This window comes from Enhydra lutris, unplaced genomic scaffold, assembly GCF_002288905.1.
Source record: "Enhydra lutris kenyoni isolate GAN:26980312 unplaced genomic scaffold, ASM228890v2 scaffoldscaffold49, whole genome shotgun sequence".
Classification (NCBI taxonomy): domain Eukaryota; kingdom Metazoa; phylum Chordata; class Mammalia; order Carnivora; family Mustelidae; genus Enhydra; species Enhydra lutris.
In genome coordinates this window covers 10,910,442-10,918,347 of record NW_019154133.1, presented here as the reverse complement: position 1 = coordinate 10,918,347, position 7,906 = coordinate 10,910,442, and the positions used below count along the sequence as shown (strand labels likewise).

At 39.0% G+C, this 7,906-nt stretch overlaps 1 pseudogene; it reads left to right on the top strand.

The window, feature by feature from the left end:
- The first annotated feature begins 5,094 nt into the window (after nucleotides 1-5,094).
- LOC111156787 lies at nucleotides 5,095-6,526 on the top strand (annotated as a pseudogene).
- The last annotated feature ends 1,380 nt before the right edge of the window (nucleotides 6,527-7,906 follow it).

Genomic DNA, 7,906 nt, shown 5'->3' with positions numbered 1-7,906 from the left:
ATACTAATGCTTTTGTGTTCTACTCATCAAGATTGTTTACATAGGGTCCTGGTGTGGCATGTAGTAAACTCTTGATAAATGTTTAAAACAAAAAAATTATCAGGGCACCTGAGTGGCTCAGTGGGTTAAAGCCTCTGCCTTTGGCTAAGGTCGTGGTCCCAGGGTCCTGGGATAGAGCCCCACATCGGGCTCTCTGCTCAGTGGGGACCTGCTTCCCCCCTCTCTCTCTGCCTGCCTCTCTGCCTACTTGTGATCTCTCTCTGTCAAATAAATAAATAAAATCTTAAAAAAAAAACAAAAAAATTATTCTCTTTCATCTTGATAAAATAAAAGTTTCATCAGCATCCATGGATATTGGCAAATAGAGATATTAGTGAATGATAAATTTACCATATAATATGCATTTATATGAATAAACTTTCAAATACATACAGTAGTATTTGGGAGCTATATTCTAAAACCTTCCTTCAATTAAGACAAAGGTTAAATGTTGCATTTTATGAGAAGTTCTAATGATGTCAATTATATCTTCGTTCTACCTTTCAAGGCATATGTACAAAGGAATGAAAAATGACGTTTTCTGCTCTTTGGAAGGTGCTTTTGAAGTCAGGAATGTTAACTGCAGATGTTTTGCTTTGGCCCCACTCAGAACACTGATTCCTCTGTCCAGTGGTAGCCAGTGAATGCTAGGAGTTTTCTGTGTGTCATTTGGGTACCAGATTCTGTGTCTGGTATTTCTTTCATCAGTTCCATTGTTCTACCTAATGTGTGACTTAATTTGACATAGTCTGAGTCCTGTCAGAACAGCTCTAAAACATCAGCTGTATTTTTGTAGCATTTCTTATGTACCAGAAACTTGCTTTAATCTGCTGCTTTAATTCAGCTATTATCACAACCTATCTGACACTCACTGACTAATTTTTCTCGATGCCTATGATATACCAGGTATGATATTAGACACCTGTACCTCCATTATCTAAATGCCAGAAATAACTGGGACAGATAAAGTAGAATCTTCTTATAAAGAACTTAGAATATTTGAATGTTTTATTAAAACTCTGAAAAAAAGGGGTTATCTAAATTAAACATATATTAAGGTTATTGGAATTCTAGAAATCCCATGTAAACTCTTCTTCATGTGGCCTTGGAAGATGAGAGATGTAAGGTCTAAGATACAGTTTTTCCTCATTAGCTCTTAGGAAAACCTGCAATGGTATGTTTTTGTGGCCTCTGGGCCTAAATGTTTTCCTATCATTTACATTTCTCTTTTCATCTGATTAGCAGGTGAAACTGGCATAAAGCCCTTGAATAAGTATTTCTTACATAAGTGGGACTGATTTATTAGACTTAGTAAAATCAGATCTCCTAAGGACTCTCAAAGCAAAATTTTCAGAAGCATCATCACTGATGTTGATTATGCCTTTTCACCCTAGAATCCATAGCACATAAGAACTGTGGTTTAATTTTCTTTAAATTCTACCTGTTTCTTTATAAGCTGTTTGGAGTAAACCAACACAGACTAAGAAAAAACAATGGCAGAACGTATCTACTTTTCTTCCCAGTTGACTTCCAAAGGTTAATTCAAGGTAGCAAGTGACACATTTTGGGTTCCCAAAGAGGCATGCTGGAAGGTTTGCTTCCCAAGGAGACATGCTGGTGGACACTAGATAAAGAGTCAATGGACTACCTGATTTCTTGAGTGGCAGTGCCTTCTAAAGAGAAAAGCATCACTGCTTCCTGGTGGTGGCAGGGGGTATGATGAGCTGGTAGGATGAGCGGAATACAGATGTGTGGTCAGAGAGATCTAGAAGAAATAACAGATTTGGACTTTGGAAATATCTTTGAGTAGGTTCTACACATGTATTGTTTATAACCTGAGCCACATTAAAATATGCTGAAAGTAAGGGAATCTCACTTAGAGACCGAAAAGATGGGGTAGAGATAAATGGAGAAGAATAAAAATTCTAGACCAGGTCTTAACTGAGTGAGGTTACATGGCATTATCTCTAAATTTATAGATATGTCAGCTAGGAATCTTTGACTCTGAAAGACAGAAGGCTCAATTCAGACAGGCTGAACTACAGTGGAGGTTATTGTGTCTCTTAACGAGAAGTCCAAAGGCATACTGGGCTTTAGGATGGATTAAATAAGCAACTTCTGCTCTACTTGTCTGTAGTTTTCTTTCTTTTTCTGCTCTTCTAGGTATCAGACTCATACTTGGGCTGAGAATAAGATGATGGCAGCTGCTCTGGGTCTTCTATTTATATATAACAACTTCCCCACAAAGGGAGAAAGGATCATTTCTTGAAAATCTTTGGAAATGGGATAAAAGAACAGTTCTAGAAGCCTCTTCTTCAATTTCATTGGACTGTATTGGGTCACATGCTCACTCATGAGCCCATCATTGGAAAAGTGGATGGTATTCTTTCCCTTTAGACTAACAAGGCGTATTTCTTTCTTTCTTTTTTCATGAAATATATTTTATCTTTTTGGAAAACATTCCAATATACATCAACTATTGCAAAGTTTACTCCACAATCTCTTCTGTAGCATTTTATTAATTACCTTAGTTTCTAGCAGCTGTTCTGGTAAAGAAAATATAAGATGGTATTTAGTCCATTTTCCTTGAAATTAACTAGCTTAATAGGGCCCATTTCTAAATCTGGTGTTTGGTTAACTTGAGATCTCGTTGGGCCTGCATCAGAACTCTATCAGCTGTCTAACACTGGGCTGTTTTTCCCCTACCGGATATAAAGTTATATTTAAGAATATTTGAGTAGCATATTTTGTAGTGAAGTTTTCTATTGTAAGAGGGGAAAAAATAAGGGTTTCCTTAGAAATAAAGATTTCCTTCCCTTATAATGCATGTCATTTTTATTATGGAAATTATATTACTCCCTTTAGGAAACTGTAAATATGGAAAAGTATAAAGAAGTAAATAAAACTTACATACAATTTCTCACCATCATTAGCATTCTGAAAGCTTTTGCTACTCTGTTTTCTGTGTATATTTGTTTAACACGTATTCTATTTGTTGTTAATGACATAAACCCCTTTCAAACTGATTTAGACAAAAATGAGAATTTATGTAAAGTACACCAGTGATACTCCGGGGAACCACAAGGACAGCAGAACCATAGATGGGACTAGTACCGGAAACCAGGAAACAAGTGGGAACTTAGGGAGTAAATGCTCCATCCTTCCCTCTTTCTATACCATGGCTTTCTTTGCTTTGGCATGCAGATCCTCAAAGCTGGCCACCTCCTCAGTCCCAACGGTGCACTTTATTCTTTCTCACACTTATGAAGAACAAGCCCATGCTCCCGGGGAGTCCATCAGTTTTCCCAGGCCTGTGCACAGTTCACCCTGAGTCCAATCAGCTGTGGCAAGGGAGCACTCACATAGGATAACATGGCAGCTAAGGCCCCATGTGTGTAGGTAGTGGGTCATTTCTCAGAGAAAGAGGACCATTGGCATTTGAACAGATGCCGTCAGAACGAGGTAGCATAGTCATAGGTTCTGAGGATTAGGGGATGGAGTTCATTATTCTGCCTACCACAGACAGGAAATGGAGGAAACTTGGTTAGAATGATTTGTTTTAATTAATGGAATTGACATTTCAAACATTTCCTCAAAATGAGAAAAAAGAGATAAGTCTGGAACCACTTGTTTTCAAGAAGTGAAACAAAAGAACACACAACTGGCAATAGTTTTGGCCAGCATTAACCATCGACTCTGTTAGAGCAGAATTAACTGATACCTAAAGATTGCTTTGCTTACTTATGATTGTTTAGTTCCTTATTTACACTTATTTGTTTAATGTCTGTTTCACCCTTGGTTTGTAAACAATACGGAAGGGGGTGGGAGGCAGCTGTGTCTCTTTTTTTTTCACAGCTGGATTTCCTGTACCTAGCATCTGTAGTAGGCACTAAATAAATACGAATTGACTGAGTTAAAAGCCTTACTGGACAGTCTGACATTTCCACACTTACCAGTTTTACTGGTAATGACACCAAAAATCTTCCACAATCACCTCCAACTCAAAGGGCCAGGACTTCCAAGCCACATGGTTCAAAGGCTTTCTAAGCCCAAACTCCCCAGTCATTCCTTTGGTCAGCATGTGCTATTCTGGATTGGTCCTGGGCTCTCTTAAGCACCTAGAGACATGCCAGGGTGGGGTTTATCTTGATGTCTGATGGCTTGATTTTCTCACCGAGTCCAAATCCCTGATTTCAAGGTCCTGGATTAGATAGAGTCTTTTCTTCTGAAACTATCCAACAGCTTACCCCCAATATAGACAAGATATTTTTATTTATTTTTCATTTTTTAAGACTTTTTATTTATTTATTTGAAGAGAGAGAGAGATCACAAGTCGGCAGAGAGGCAGGCAGAGAGAAGGGGGAGCAGGCTCCCCGCTGAGCAGAGAACCCGACTCGGGGCTTGATCCCAGGACACTGAGATCATGACCTGAGCCGAAGGCAGAGGCTTAACCCACTGAGCCACCCAGGTGCCCCTAGACAAGATATTTTTAACAGCCTTACTCAGGTGTACTTGATATGCGAAACACACACACACACACACACACACACACACACACACACACACCCCTACACTTCTTTAAAGTATACAATTTGATGTTTTGACACATGTATATACCCTTGATTAGATAATAAACATATCCATCACCTCCAAAAGTTTCCTCCTGCCCTTTTGGTTTTTTCTTGGTTTTTTTACTTGCCATGTTGTGGTAAGGACACTTAACTTGAGATCTACTCAGTTAACATTTCCGAATGCATAGTATTATGAACTACAGGCACAACGTTGTACAACAGGTTTAATAGTAGCTTCTCAAAGAGTAATGCTTTCCTTCTTTCCGAATTTATAAATTGACCCACTAACTGTGAGGTGCCACTGGTGGTATTTCTGGAGCTGCCAGTTGTCCCCGGGTCTTCCTCTCTTTCCTCTTTGGGTGAAGTCATCCTTGCAGGACGGAGGTAACCCTGACTCCAGCGTGGCTCTGGGGAGCAATGTTTAATCAACAGTAGCCATTACCTCATATTAAATCCCAGCCACAATGCCACGTGCAATCTGGCCATGGCCCTCACAATTCAAATTGTCATGGATTTGGATTACGTAATTCTGAGCTACATATTTCCTTCAGACATGAAGTTGGTTCTTCTGAGTCACTGAGATCAGGGAGATTTCTAAGGGTTTTTTTTCTGTTTGGAATGATAGATTGGTGTTGATCTGCCCAGTTTTTTTTGTGCTTATCAGGAAAAAATAGACCATGAACTGAGGTTCAATCTGTGATGATCAAAAATAATAAAGGTAAATGAATCCTTGGTGATTTAACCCTTGATCATATAAAAATTTTAAGAATTTACATGGAGCACTGGGTGTTGTACATAAGCAATGAATCTTGGAACACTGCATCAAAAACTAATGACGTATTTTATGGTGCCTAACATAACACAATAAAAATTAAAATAAAATAAAAAAGAATTTAAGTAGTTAAAAATATTAAATACACAAAGTTCATTTAATATTGCTCAATAGAAGGCCACTCCATTCAGAATCCTGTGACAAGACAGTCTGTAAGTGGTGCCTGTGTGGCTCAGTCATTAAGCATCTGTCTTCAGCTCAGGTCATGATCCCAGGGTCCTGGGATCGAGCCCCACATTGGGCTCCCTGATCTGTGGGAAGCCTGCTTCTCCCTCTCCCACTCCCCCTGTTGTGTTCCTCTCTTGCTGTGTGTCTCTCTCTCTGTCAAATAAATAAATAAAATATTAAAAACAAACAAAACAAAACAAGAGAGTCTATAAGTCCTAAAAGGAACAAATTCAGTTTAATAAGTTTAAAACTTCATCTCACTCCCTACAACAGCAAATTTTAAGTAAATTGAAGAGCTAAACATAAAATTAAATAATTAGCATAAATATAAAAAATAGAAGCAAATATTAATCAAACCTTTAGGAGAAGAAATGTCAAGCAACAGAAGAAATTACAAAAGATTGAGAAATATATTTCCATAAAAGATAGTTGACATCTCAGAAAAAAAAAATATAATAGCTTGTTGCCCCAATTGCCAAGCAGTGAGGAGCTCTGGTCTATGTTCACAGCCACACAGTCCAAGAATCCTCTGCAGTCCGCGTAGGTCTTTCGTGGCAAGAAGACGACCACAGCCCCCACCTCACCAAGGTGAATGGGCAGCCCCAACTGCATGCATTGCAACATAAGCTACTAGAACCAGCTCTGCTTTGGCACAGGAGCAATTTTCCAGGGTGGACATCTGTGACCGAGTAAAGGGTGGTGGTCACGTGGCCCTGGTTGATGCAATCCACCCGTCCATCTCCAAAGCCCTGGTGCCCTATTATCAGAAGTAGTGGTTGAGGCTTACAAGAAGCACAACAAAGACATTCTCCTCCAGTACAACCTGCCCGTGCTGCTAGCTGAACTCCCACCCTGTGAATCTGAAGAGTTTGGCAGTCCTGGTACTGGTGCTTGCTACCAGAAAGCCCACCAGTAAGCCCATCATGAAGATCGGGGTTCACCTTTGTAATAAACAATTCTCATGGGACGTAAAAAAGAAAAAAAAATAATAGAAATTAAAAGTCAAATAGCACATTGGAGCAAAGCATTTAATATACCAGGAAGGATTATTTTTATATAAAGATATAATATCTTTTGATAAAAGCAATGAGAGCTGATAGGAAAGTAGGCAAAGAACAAGGATTCTCTCTCTCTCTCTCTCTCTCTCTTTTAAGATTTTATTTATTTGACAGAGAGGGAGCGAGCACAAGCAGGCAGAGTGGCAGGCAGAGAGAGAGAAGCAGGCTCCCCACCAAGCAAGGAGCCCGATGTGGGACTCGATCCCAGGACTCTGGGATCATGACCTGAGCCGAAGGCAGCTACTTAATGGACTGAGTCACCCAGGTGTCCCAAGGATTCTCTTAATAAAAGAAAAAACACAGCTGGTTGATAAAAATACAGAAAAGTGTTCTACCTTGTGGTCATCAGTGAAAATTTTTAAGACCCAAGATACCATTTTAACTTCTTTAGTTATTCACTTATTCAATAGGTGATACACTCAACCAGCCTTTTTTTAAAACAGGAAGAGGCAAGGCGCTATGGATTTTGTAATCAGAGACCCAGACTGCTTCTGTCAATGAAATTTCAGCCACTTGGAGAAAGACTCAGAGAAGAGGCACACACACACTAAGATAAAAGGAGTAGTAAATATACCTGGTATAGGAAATAGTTTCAGAAATATTTCACCTCATTACTAATATGGCTACTGATGAGAATTTGGTATAAATGGGTCTCCTTATCCTTCAAATAAGAGTAAAATCACTATCACATTTTTTTGGACAGAAATTTGTCAAATTATTTTAAGAACTGTAATTCATGAACTCTAAATTCATACCCTTTGATCCTACCATTATTTTTCTGGGCATCTAGTCAAAAGAAAGGGTTTTATGTTCTGAAAAAAACCTCATGGGGTGCCTGGGTAGCTCAGTCATTAAGCATCCGACTCTTGATTTTGGCTGAACTCATGATCTCAGGGTCATGAGATGGAGCTCTGGATGGGCCTCCAAGCTGGACATGGGATTCTCTCATTCCCTCTCTGTCTGCCCCTCCCCCCAAGCTCATGATCTTTCTCTCTCTCTCTCTCTCTCTCAAAAAAAAAAAAAAAAGAAAGAAAAAAGGAAAAAGAAAGAAATTTATATGTATATATATTTCACAAAGATTTCCATAACACCGTTACCAATCAGTATAAGAGCAAAAGACTGAGAGAACTTTAAAGGGCCAAATTATAGAAAATTATGGTTCCTCCACTTAATGAAATATAGCCATTAAAAATAAGTTTCACAAAAAGTATGATACAGGGTGCCTGGGTGGTTCAGTC